Raw genomic sequence first — 12750 nt, 5'->3', positions numbered from 1 at the left:
GCTGCCTGCACAGGCCCATACGGCTGTTCATACAGAGCCCCTCCGGGATCCCCGAGTCCTTGGTGAGATCAGTGAGCCCGGGAAGAGGCCCAGGAACATCCTCTGTTGCTTGGAGATCCACTGTCTGACCCCAGAAGAGACATGTCCCTTCCGATGGCATTACAGCACATGGATGGGAAAAAGCTATCCCTTTCCCTGTGCTGCAGCCCCTGGAGGGGGGTTTCCTCCACCTTTTTACAAGGCCTTCAGAGACTGGGCCCTGCTCTCGCTGCTCCCACCCACCTGGGCCCTGCAGATCCCAGGGATATGTGAGGAAAGCCCTCCACAATGCTGATTCTCCGGGACAAGCTTTCAGAGTTGTGCCTCTGTAGATATTGAACCCTTTTCCAGTGACTAGGTGTTTCTCCTGCCTCCTCTGAATGTGACCTGGCATTTGATATCTTAGGCTTGGGTATGACGGCGTGCTCTGTCGTGTGGGTTCAGAAGTACCAGATGCAAGCCCAATGCTTTAGGAAGTGCAAAGGTATCAGGAGGTCCTGTCCTCAGTGTCCTGGCCTAAATCTGAGATCCAATAGAGTGTCCCCACATGGGTTTCCTCCTGTGTGACTGCTGGGAGGAAGGGCCCTGCTCTCAACACACAGGCTCAAACCTTGGCAGAAGGAGGAACGCACCACTGCAGCTTTTCCTGGCTGTGTGCATGGACCCTTTTTGGGCAGGCAGTGTGCTGGTGCCAGGACATGAGGGAAATTTCTCTCAGGCTGGACATTGAAACCTTGCCGAGTCTGGAGCAGCCTCTGGAGAGAAAATGGGGTTTCCAGGGAGGGAGAGGCCACTTTGGGGCACAAGGGGAGAGCGAGTCCTGGAAGATAGGACCAGGGTTTAGTGTCAGCCAAGAGTGCCTCAGCAGAGGAAGGAAGTCCAGCTTGTGCAACACATAACAAGCTGCTTTGGGTACTCCTGCCAGCTCTTCCCTCTACTGAAGCTCATCCCCTGCCCTCTCTCTTGGTCGCCTTGTTCAGCAAGGTCAGGAGCTGGGGTAGGACTGGAACGAGGAGTAAGGATATCTGGGTAATGGCTGCTTAGTATGAGCTACAAGGTGAGAAACAGGAGAGGCAATAACTTACACGGGCAGATGGACACACTGTCCAACATGGGGGCAAAGGGAGGCAGCAGCAGAGACCCCAAGTGCAAGGATTGAACCTTCAACTGCTGGGCCATGAATGTACCGTGTGAGGTGCACCGTGGAAGAGGTTCTACTGGAAACTCCCTAACCTGGTCCAAGTAGGCAAAAGCAATATTTTCCGTGGTTACCAGCCTGTCTCTTGTAAGAGAGGGCATGCGAGGCTTGTGCAAAGAGCTCTGCCACTCCCTTGAAAGGCCCGGTGAGTAGAGTTCGGCCAGTGGCCCTGGAGGAAGACTGTACTTGGTGATGTCCACGGAGATGGAGAGACAGCCAGGCTCAGCCAGGAGTAGAAGCCTCCACGAGCCTGGCCTCAGGGGAAAGAATGTGCATGTGAAGGAGGTCCCATGGTGTAATGGTAAGCACTCTGGACTCTGAATCCAGCAGTCTGAGTTCAAATCTCAGTGGGACCTCAGCCTTTTGGCTCTCCCAGGACATTCCTCGTCATGGTTACACATAACAGCCTTTCTGTCAGCTCTAATCAGGTTGACCTTACTCTGATCTTCCTTCCTTTCCTGTGCTCCCAGCCATGGGACTGACATCAGAGCCCCCTCTCATGCCTTATGCCCACCAAACCTCTGCAGCTTTTTTGAGCACTGGCCCCCAGCCCCAATGATCTCTCCCTGTTGCAGAGCTTTGCCACATCCCCGGAGAGCTGACACAGTTTTGATTTAGCAGCAGTTTGAGATTTATTAATGGTGCGAGGTAGGTCAAAAGGTTAAATTTTAGCAGCACCTAATGATTGGTCAATTTAAAGATTAACAAGGTGATTTGGTGGAGTATGTTATAATGGAAACAGTGACTTAACTACAGATTTGAGAATGACAAGATTCACAGTAGCTTACTATAAGGTTTCCTAAATCCCTCTCTCTCTCTTTATATATATGTGCATGCAATTAAGCACAGAACATAACACACACAATGACTCACTGGGAGAGAGGTGTCTCCTAGGGTTTAACTGAGGCTGTGAATTGAAATCACTTGAGTGCTGATTTGCAATGTCTCTAACAGCTGAATTTCAACATGACTTATTGCCAAGCTCACTGTGTAAGAAGGTGATGTAAGGAATGTGATCTGTGTGACGGAAAGCCACTTAAAATCTATTCACAAGCATCCTGAGACCTCTGCACCAATTGGTCTTAGGAGAGCTGGACATAAATCAATTATATTGCTGTATAGATGATATTCATTTAAAGCAAAATATTTCAGGTGAGAGACAAGGGCTTAATCACCAGTGAGGCCTCAACAAGCGGCAACTACTGGACATGAAGATGCTTTGAGAACAAAGAAACGTTTGTGGCCCCACAGGGCTCTGGGACACAGCATAAAAGCCTGTGCTGCTCCAAAACCTGCATCGTCCTCTCTTGCTTCACTTTCCTCGAGGAACGAGGTAAGTCTGGGTCTTCTCAATGTCTCTCTCCCCGTGGGCTATACTGCTGCCATGGTGGTGACTCAAGTTGATATTGCTCTGCCTCAGCTTAGCCCTGCAATTGAACGGTTGAAGGGCTGTCACCTCTGTCATCTCTGCAATGGAAAGGGAGAACCTGCTCTCTACCGTGACCCTGAGTCTGTTGCCAATCTTTGGGCACCACCAGTTGTGGGTGGAGATCCCTGATCTTGTACCAGAGCACCAAAAAGAAAGAATCTGGCAAAAGAGAGACAGCAAAACATCAGTAGAATGGAAAGATCGAGAAGCAATGGACAGGAGTGGAAATTCAAGTAGTGCCGCACAGAGGAGCCCTGTCTTACCGTGAGGCTGGTCAAACATGGGAAACAGTTGCCCAGGAATTATTGCAGAGTCTCCATCTTTGGAGATGTCCATCATCCGACCAGTGAAGGCCCGGAAGAGCCTCTTCTACTTGTGCCTGCTTTGAGCTGGGCTTGGTCTGCATGTTCTCCACCCCAGGTGTTGTGTGATTGAGGGGGCCAATGCTGGATGCCCTCAGTCAGGAGCAGCCGTCAAGTTGAATGGAGCAGACGGTAGCTGGGGGCCAGTGCTCAGGAGCCTTAGAGCAACCGGCCATCCAGTCCCAGCCCTGCAGCTGCTGCTGCTGCTCCTACCGTCCATCCCTTGCTGCTGCCATACCCGGCCACCACATCCGGCATCAGCCTGGCACTGCTGCTGGGAGGTGACTGCGGGGCTACACTTCCCAGCTCCCACCAAGGGCTGCTGACAGGCACTCCTTCCCGGGACCTTACAACGGAACCGGACCAAAGTACAGCTCTGCACATGCCAACGTGTGGGTGCACAACCAAGAACCCACCCAGCTGCTCACTCCTTTCCCCTCCTTCAGTGGGGTGCAGGGCACTGAAAACTGGATCAGAAAGCTTATGGGTCAAGACAAACACAAGGACATGGCTAAGCAGAACTCTTGTGGGCAAAGCAGCCTTGACATGGGAAAAAATATCTTTGTGCTACTTAAAACAGACTCATGTAGTGAGAAAACAAAAAGGTTAACATACAACGAGCGCCTTTCCTCTCCCCTGTCCCAGGCTCAAATTTACTCCTTCACTCCAGACTCCTTTACCAGCCCAAGTGAGAGATGCATCATCCCTCTGGTCTTTTCTGCTATTTTCTTCCTTCCCCCTCTCTCTGCCTGGTGTTTCTGCCCTTTGTGGAATACATTTTCACAGAGGGGCTAAAACCTTTGCGCATGGCTCAGCTGAGTCATGGGGTGGGTCCGCTGTGGAGCTGGAACTGGCTGTGTACCACACGGGGCAGCTCCTTACCTTGTCTGACAGAGCCCACCCTGCAACTCCCCCTAACCCCTCCACTACCAAAGCCTTGCCATACGTAGCCAATACAGTGCCCATTGGGAATACCGTATGGCATGGCACAGGTCTCCACCCGGCCCAGAGGGAGGCATGTTTGCTCTCTCCTGGGCTAACGTGGCTGCATGCTGTGCCTTTGTTTGAATTAAAAAGGCACGGCACCCTGCCTGGTTTCTTCTTAAGCACTGGATACGTCCATATCTGGTACAGTTGTCTCGTATCAGCTCAGAAATCAGCAAGTGAAAAGCAGCCAATGCTGGGGCAACAATTATTATTCCTGTTGTATAATGCGCAAATAGGCCAGGTGGATCATTTCTAGCACAAGTTTCTTGGTCTACAGGACTTGGTCAGATATGAGCATCTGTCACGTTTCATGCTGCATGAGCATAAGCAATTTGTTTTGCAGGACTCTACCCATAAGCTGTTCCTGGGCTAAAATCTGCCTTGTGCTGCTACAAGTTTTTGGGGGTGGACGATTGCTTTGGTGAATCCCCGTGGAGCCCTGATGAACGACGAAGTACATCTGACCAGGATGTGCCTTCGCATGCATACACAGAGGGTGTCATTTTCTTTCAGTTGTCATTTTCCTATTAAACACCACAACCAAGATGTGATCACAATGCTCTGTGACTGGCTGACAGCCAGTTCTTGGCCCCACCAGGCCCACCTGCTCTCAGGCAGACCTGTGATTGACTGTCAGGAACAAGGAATCCTAGCCGTGTACCCAGAAGCACATCAGGCAAGGAAGCTGCCACGAGGAAGATGCAACTTCTGACAACGTCATTCCCCATGGGTTCTCATATTGCATTGTGAATGCCTGGCGGCCATTTTTGACATTGTCATGCCCTCATGTTCTCAGATCTCCCTCTGATGGGCTGTCCACTTCCTTTGGACCAAGAGGTGTTCAAATATAACAAGATATAGCACGCAGTGGTATCCACTGCGGAATGAAGACAAGCAGCTAGCACAAGCAGTATTCCCGTGGATGGACCATCATCTGCAGAGCAACCTCGCAGTCAACACCCAAGCCACTGTCTCGTTTCTGGCCCATTAGGTACTAGGGCAGCAGGGAGCTGCACTGCAGATCCCCGTGCTGTGTTCCTGCATCACCCTGGATGGGGACTTTCTCTTTGGCAGCCTGAGCTGGCTCTGGGGGAGCTGAAGGAAACCCCGGGGCGAGGGAGCAGCCTTAGGCGGAGGGGAGCTGTTCTCCAGCGAGCTCATGACGGCTGTAACCCTGCCCAGAAATCCAGCTCCCAGAGGGCTGCAGGACTTTACCTGGTGTAAAATTCAGTTCTTGGAGAATCAAGGAGGGAAACAAGACTGCTTAGCATAGAAATACCAAGGGAATCAATTCCCCTCTTTTAGCTGTGCCCATAGTGGTTCCGCAGCCTAATGTGCAGAGGACCCCGATATAGAGGAAAGCAGGGTATTTATGTTAACAGTACAGTTGTGTTGACCAATGAACTTCCTCATGTTAAGGGTGGGCTAATCAGGCATTATTGCTCAGGATATCGGTATGTGCTTCTCCGGTGCAGCTGGTGTGGACGTATGGTCAGCGGGGTGTTAACCTTCGCTGTTCTAAACCAATGTCCCATGCAGGTGAAGGGGGTTTATACTACAGTCAGGTCCATTGCTGTTAGGACTGTTGTTACATGCCTGGGGTGCTTTTTGAAAGACAATTCTCCTATTGTTTTATCATCTGCATGGGGTGTTCTCAGCCCCTGAGACCCAGATTAGCGTGGGTCGTCAGGTCACATTGACCCTGAGGTAAAAGCTCTTATTCCTCGGCAGGGTTTGTTCTTCTGAGGAAGCTGTACAGCATTTAGGGCCTTTCCTTACACACCAGCTGCAAGGGCCTTCCCCTGCCTGTGCTGTGCTGTGCTGTCCTCCCTGAACAGCTCCTGGCTTTGCCTGCCTCCTGGCACAGCCCTGCCCTTGCTGATCCCCAACAGCAGAGGGTGGCCCCCACCCCCATGCAGGGTGCCAAAGAGACAGAGAAATCCCTCCTCTCCATGCCTGGTGCCATTCCTGTCCTACCCAACACTGTTGGCGGTGGAGGTGGCTCCTAGTCATCCCAGGGCAGGGCTGGCCCATCGGACTGGGTGGTGGACAGTCTTAAATGCTGCGTGTCCTCCCAGGAAGGATCTGGGCAGGCTCAGCTGGTAGAGCCTCCCGTTGAGGGCGAGGGACGAGGCCGGCATGTTTGGGCTTGTGTTTGCTGGTTCCCTGTCCCACCCACAGGTCAGAGCATGCAGGAACCAGGAAGAGGAGGCAAAAGCAAAGTGGGATGGAGAGGGCTGGAATGTGAGTGCCGATGTAGGCGTTGAGAGTGTGGCCTCAGGCTGCCTGCTGCAGGGGGATATTTCTCAGGGGAAAGCATTCACTGCGGAGGAAGACGTCCGTGGCTCAGCTCCAGCTGCCTTCTCCATTGCCCCTTTCCTTCTTCATTCATCCTCACATCTCTCTGTAGTTCTTTTTCCCTTGCAGTGCTTCACCCAACTTCAATGGCATGTCTGTGGGGAACAGACCATGCACCAGCAACGAGCTTGTCTCTCCTTCTCTTTCTCTGGAATCTCGCTGTGTGTGCCCCTCAGGGTTTCAATTTTCCTCATGATGCTGCACCACACAGGCAGGCTACCAGCAGCTCCTACTCTGCTTGCTGCTCTGTTGGGAGCAGCTGGGTACGCAACTGAAAGAAGCCCTCTGGGAAGCCTCCGGCTCTTTTCTATCCCACCCATCAGGGACTGTGATGGCAGGGGACAGTCTCCTGATGCCACAGCCACCACCGCGTCCTCTTTTGCACTTCCACATCTTTCCCAGAAGAGGAGCAGACCCCTCATCATCTCATCCTTAAGCTAAATCTGGGAAAGACCCCTGGGAAACGGTGTGCATGTGTGTGAGGCCCGGTGATGGGTCAGGCAGAATATCCCCAAGACGCCAGATCTATAATGTGTCTTCAATTCATTGCTAACAATGAGGTCCATGTATGCAAAGAAGGACCTCTTCTGAAGCTCATAGTCAGGTCTGGCCCCTCCTCTTCCCCCCACTTGCCTGCTGCTCCACAGCTCTCTGAGTTTGTGAGACCTAAAGTAATGGGCAATTTGTGAGTGCTGGCAAGATGTCAGGTGCATGAGGTGACATCCCTTCTTCTTTAGCAGTGAGGGCCATGTTGTGCAGGCTCTCTTTGGACATGAGCTGCTAAAGTTTGAGGCATAGGGAAGAGAGCTGGTGGGGTTGTTCTGCTTGGGATGTTGGATAAGATCAGGCACGTGGTTTTGAGGAAGAACCAACAACAGTGGAGCTCTCTCATGGCCAATACTGAGCACTGGTCTGTTCTCTTCCCCTATCTTGGAAAGGGAGGAGCAGGATTTCCCATTCATCTGGGAGTTTTGGGCTCAGGTGGAGGGTAGGACAAGCGCAGTAGGCAAGAAGGTTTTGCTGTGTCCCTGGGCACCAGGGACACAATGAGCCAAGACACTCGTCTGCAGCGTGGTCCTTGCAGGCAGCCCAAAAATGGGACTGCACCCCGTAGTTGGCAGGATTCGAACCTGCGCGGGGAAACCCCAATGGATTTCTAGTCCATCGCCTTCACCACTCGGCCACAACTACCTGCCCCAGCCCTCTCTGCCCTACTGAGCACATCCCCTGTGCAGTGACACCCGCCTCCCCAGGAGTTTCACGTCCAGGCTTCACTAGAAGCCCCCTGGTTAACACCTGCACGGAGCAAAGGAGGTACCAGCCTTCCAGAGGCCTTTGGAGGTTTAACCACAGGGACTGTGGCTGTAGATCCCAGCGCCTTGTCCTCAGCTGGGCATCTGGGATATCCTGACATGGGGTGGATGGGTTCACTCTCCAGCTGGAGTATCTGCCAGCAAAGAAAAGCAAAGTGGATGACTGGCATGCAGCTTCTTGGTGTGTAGGGGGGATGTGTTGTGAGAGTGGGAGAGATCTATAGAAAGGAAAAGGTAGAGCCTGGCTGAGGAAACTGAGGAGGGGCAAGGTGAGAATAAATGAGAGGTGTGGATGACTTGCAGGTAGACAGGAGAGAGCTTTTTTGGTGAAATAGGTTGTCTAGATCTTTTAGCCAGCTTGACCAAGCATTGTTATTTCCAGAGCATTGAGCAAAACAAAAAAGACCTGAAAAAAACAATCAGTTTCATTAGTAGTACAAAATAGCTCTGATTCCCTTTTGGCTCCACAGCAGCACTATTTGGCAAACTGCACTGAGTAGTAGCAGGTATGGAGATGGTCCCTGTGGATATTCCTGTCTGCATGCAGAACAAGAGTGGCAGGAGGTCACAGTCAAGAGTGTGAGCGCGAAAAGTGTCCCGAGGAACTATGTGTGCTGGCCAGTCTGTGAAGCTTCTCAAGTCTCTGATTCAAGAGATTATTAAATTTAAAAAGCCGTGCTCTTTTCTGTCTTGACTGTCAAAAGCAGGGTTGTCCGCAGATTACTGTTAGCACAATAGTTACAGACTCCCACTCTGTCATCAGCAGTTCTTTGCGTACAGGGAGTTACAAAGAGGAAGATCATGATTGTGCATGCTCATTTCCCTGCTGAATGCCCACATTGAAAATCAGCACTCAAGTGATTTCAGTGCACAACCTCAGTTAAACCCTAGGAGACACCTCTCACCCGGTGAGACATTTTGTGTGTTATGTTCTATCCATTGGGGTTTTCCCTGCGCAGGTTGGAATCCTGACAACTATGGGGTGCAGTCCCATTTTTGGGCTGCTTGTAAGGACCACGCTGCAGCTGAGTGTCTTGGCTCCATAGACACAGCTCCTGCAGCTGCACAGTGCACCCAGAGACACAGCAAAACCCCCTTGCCTCCCACCCTTGTTCTTGCCTCCCTCCAGAAATGCCAGCATGGGTGGGAAATTCTTCTCCCCATTTACAAGGTAGGGAAGTTGATGGAAGAGACCAAAAGAAGTCTAGTTTTGTTCTTTGTTGTGTAGAACTTCAGAGCCTCACCACACATCTGAAGTAGCATATCCCATCCATCCGTCTTCCCTACACCTGAAACTAGAGATGCTCCTCTCCAAAGTGAGCCTGTGCAACATGGCCCTTATTGCTAATAAAGAAGGGACTCTCATGGATCTGAGATCTTGCCAGCACTCACAATGTCTTCCCCTCCACTTTAGGTCTCATGGAGGCAGACTGGTGTGGAGCAGCAGGCAAGTGGGGTAGAGGGAAAAGTCCAGAGCCAACTATGAGCTACAGAAGAGGTCCTTGTTTACGTATATGGACCTCATTGCTGACAATGAACAGAAGACACATCACAGATCTGAGATCTTGCCTCAGGTCCTGAGGGTACTCAGCCTGACTCCTCCTCAGCCCCTGCACATATAGACAGCCTTTTCCAGGGGGCTTTCCCAGATTTAGCTTAAGGATGAGATGATGAGGAGTGGGTCTCTCTGTCTCCTCCTCTTCTGGGAAAGACGCAGAAGTGCAGAAGAGGACATTGTGGCAACCCTGGCATCAAGACACCATCCCCTGCCATCACAGCACCTGATGGGTTTACTCTCTCACAACCCCTGAGAGGAAGAGGGGCTGCTGGAAGCCTGCATGAGGGGTACAGCATCTTAGGGGAAACCCTGAGGGGCACATGCAGAGAAATCCCAGAGAAAGAGGAGAAACTGCAGTTCCCCTGAGGTTGGCAGTGGCAGTACAAGCAAGGAGAAGCTCAGAGGGGTTGGCAGCATGGATGAAAAAGAAAAGGAGCAATGGAAGGGAGACCTGGAGCAACAGACCTCTTGATCTGCAGCCAAATACTCTGTAGCAGGCAGGCTGCAGCCACATTCCCATGCTCATGTCTGAACCCACATCCCAGCCCTCTCCATCCCGCTTTTGCTCTTTTCTCCTCTCTTGTTGTTGCATGATCTGACCTGTGGATGGGACAGGGAACGAGCAAACACAACCCAAGGATGCAGGCCTCAGGACTGCCACCTTGTTCCTTGCCCTGGGAAGCAGGATCTACAAGCTCAGCCAGTCCAGAGACTTCCTGGAATATCTCACAGGATCTAAGTTTGGTGAGCACTCAGTCTGGCTGCTCTGGCCCTACCCTGGCCTGATGGGGAGCCACGTCCACCCCCAGCCGTGTTGGGCCAGACAGGAATGGCACCGGGCGCAGAGAGGAGGGGTTTCTCAGACTCTTTGGCACCCTGCATGGTGGCAGGGGCTGCCCTGGGCTGTGGGGGAGCAGCGAGGGCAGGGCTGTGCCAGGAGGGAGACCAAGCCAGGAGCTGTTGGCACACCACAGCACAGCACAACACGGGCAGGAGAAGGCCCACACGGCTGCTCTGACAGGCAAGGTGCTAACTGCTATACAAGTACAATTTGCTTAAAGGAACAAACACTGCCTAGTGACGTGCGGAAAACAGACTCCACAATCTGATAGATTGTAAAGTAGGTATGTTTATTCAGCGCTGGGCACACAGGGGATCACTCCTCCAAATATGTGTGCTACCATGTGGCACCATTGCCTTAGATTTATAGAGCAAATGATTACATATTCATAATATTTCACAATACGCCTATACATATGCATCACCTATCCCGCTTCGTATTAAAATTAGCATTTCCATAATCTCCTCCCAGTTGAGTCTGCGCAGTGAGTTCCTTTGGTCCTGGGCAGGGGTCGTGAAGGGCTGGGCGGTGGTCGTGGGAGGAAGTATCTCCTCTTCCTCAGTGCTGAACTTTTCACCCCGAATTCCTGCGCAGTCTCTGTCACCTCCTGGACCCGGGCTAAACCTGCAGAGCAGGTTTGTGCTGGTTGTGGGGTAATCTTCTGCTGACACCCACTTACTCAGGGGTGCAGGGGGCTTTGTACTTAAACAGGAGATAGTGGTCGAGCAACACAAACACAAACACAGCAATATCTATCTCGTACAAGCTAAGCAAACTCTTATCTCGACTATTTCCCTCGTCATCCCCTTCTTGCTATTCCCATATTACCCCTTACATCCCCTGTTCCTATCTAGGCCCTGTATCACTAGGACTAAGAGCTTTTACCGAAGGGTGACCTGAAGACCTGTCTTAAATCAGCTATCAGTGGCTAAGAACACCCCATGCAGACGACAAAACAATGGTAGATTTGTCATCAAAAAGCACCAGGCATGTAACCACGGCCACAAGTGCGGCTAACCAAAATCTAGTATAAAACCACTCCAAGTACATGTGACAAGAATGTATTGATGGGAAAATCACAAGTTGCATACATTTCCAATATGAACTCATTAGCTCACTCGATAGCATGAGTAAGGTGACTGGTTAGCAGAACTGTATTGTAACATACATAAAACCGTGCTGTCATCCCTACTGGGGTCCTCCATGAATCAGGCTGAGGCATCACTATGTGCACCCCTCGTCCCAGGGTTTCCTTCAGCTCCTCCAGAGCCAGCTCAGGGCGCCAAAGAGAAAGTCCCCATCCAGGGTGATGGACGGGAGAGGTGGGGAGAAGGGCAAGGCAAGGCCCTTGAGCTTCCCACCCCAGTCCCACTTCCAGTGAGGTAGCCAGGCAGACATGTATCCAGCCTGGGTGAGGGCACAGGATACAGGAAAGGAATGAGGCGTGAGTGCTGGCAGTGCCAGGGAGCATCAGGCCTGGCTGTGAGAAGTCCCAGCTGGCATCCTGGGGGGAGCAGAGTGGCGCAGCGGAAGCGTGCTGGGCCCATAACCCAGAGGTCGATGGATCGAAACCATCCTCTGCTAATGGCATTTTTAGTTTTTTTTTTTTTCTTTCTTGGCGTTCCAGCAGCAGAGTAGCTACCTCTCCCTTGCATCTTTCCCAGCAAGCTTTAACCTGCACTGCTCCTGCTCTCTGCGCACCCATGGCCATGGCCCTCTTGAGCTCCCACTCCCTTCTCTCTGCCACTCACCTTATTCTTTCATTGCCTTCTTAGCAGACAGCGCTCCCAAAGCGTCCCTCAGCAAGACAGACAGCTGCGTGTGGAGCAGCAGGCAGAGCTCCCCACACGAGGAAGTGGGTGTCCTGGGCACGCAGTTGTGTTTCTCCCTTCCCATCAGGCTGCTCAATCTCAACTTCCCAGCTGCCAGCAGGGACCTCCAGGAATCTGCAAGTGGGGCGGAGGACACAGCTGGAGCTAGTTTTAGAGACACCGGTGTGATCAACTTGAGCACCAGGGCACTTTCTCCATACTAGTCTGTTTGCTGCTGTGCCCACTCGCAGGGCCAGCCAGGAGCAGGGCTGAGCAGGTATTCCCAATGGGCTCATTGGTGGCAGTATATGGGTAGGTGTTGGGGTGGAACGTAGAGAAAGGAGTGAGCAACGGGGTGAGTAAGCATCTGTGCTTCTACCAACACAGGTACATACACATGACCACACATACACTTGCATACTACAAGCAGAACTTGGCACGTGTTTGTCCGCAGATGGGGAGCAGCACCATTACCAGCACCCACAGAAGCACCAGCACCACTCACACAGGCATGGACAAGAGAGACGGTCTGATCCTTTTCTTTGCCCCCAGCTGCTTAGGGTTGGAGATCAGGGCTGGACACAGATCCCCTCCCTCCCACATGCACAACAGTAGGTCCCTGGGATCCCTGCCCTTATCATAGGTCTGTGCAGCGTCCATGGCTGGAGCTCAGTCCCGCTTTCTACAGTGTCATTCTCCAAACCTGGCCAGTCCCTGATGCTGATCTCCCCTAGCCAGTGGCTAGTGCAGCTTCAGGTTTCCTAGCCAACACCTGACAAACTCTGAAAACTCCCAGTGCCAACCAGCTTGAGAAATCTGTGAGTGCAGGCGGCTGGTCAGTCTGGGAATTGGAG

General features: G+C 52.0%; 3 non-coding genes across 3 annotated transcripts; 2 read left to right on the top strand and 1 right to left on the bottom strand.

Moving 5' to 3' along the window:
* The first annotated feature begins 1521 nt into the window (after positions 1-1521).
* TRNAQ-CUG lies at positions 1522-1593 on the top strand. Its single transcript has one exon. It is a non-coding gene; the product is annotated as a tRNA-Gln (tRNA).
* Positions 1594-7482: 5889 nt separating this feature from the next.
* Positions 7483-7564, bottom strand: TRNAS-AGA. Its single transcript has one exon. It is a non-coding gene; the product is annotated as a tRNA-Ser (tRNA).
* Positions 7565-11597: 4033 nt separating this feature from the next.
* On the top strand, positions 11598-11669 carry TRNAM-CAU. The gene has a single exon. It is a non-coding gene; the product is annotated as a tRNA-Met (tRNA).
* The last annotated feature ends 1081 nt before the right edge of the window (positions 11670-12750 follow it).

Source organism: Tyto alba, unplaced genomic scaffold, assembly GCF_018691265.1.
Source record: "Tyto alba isolate M040663 unplaced genomic scaffold, T.alba_DEE_v4.0 Super-Scaffold_41, whole genome shotgun sequence".
Taxonomy (NCBI): domain Eukaryota; kingdom Metazoa; phylum Chordata; class Aves; order Strigiformes; family Tytonidae; genus Tyto; species Tyto alba.
Note: the sequence above shows the minus strand (reverse complement) of the source record. Positions and strands in the feature narration are given on the sequence as shown.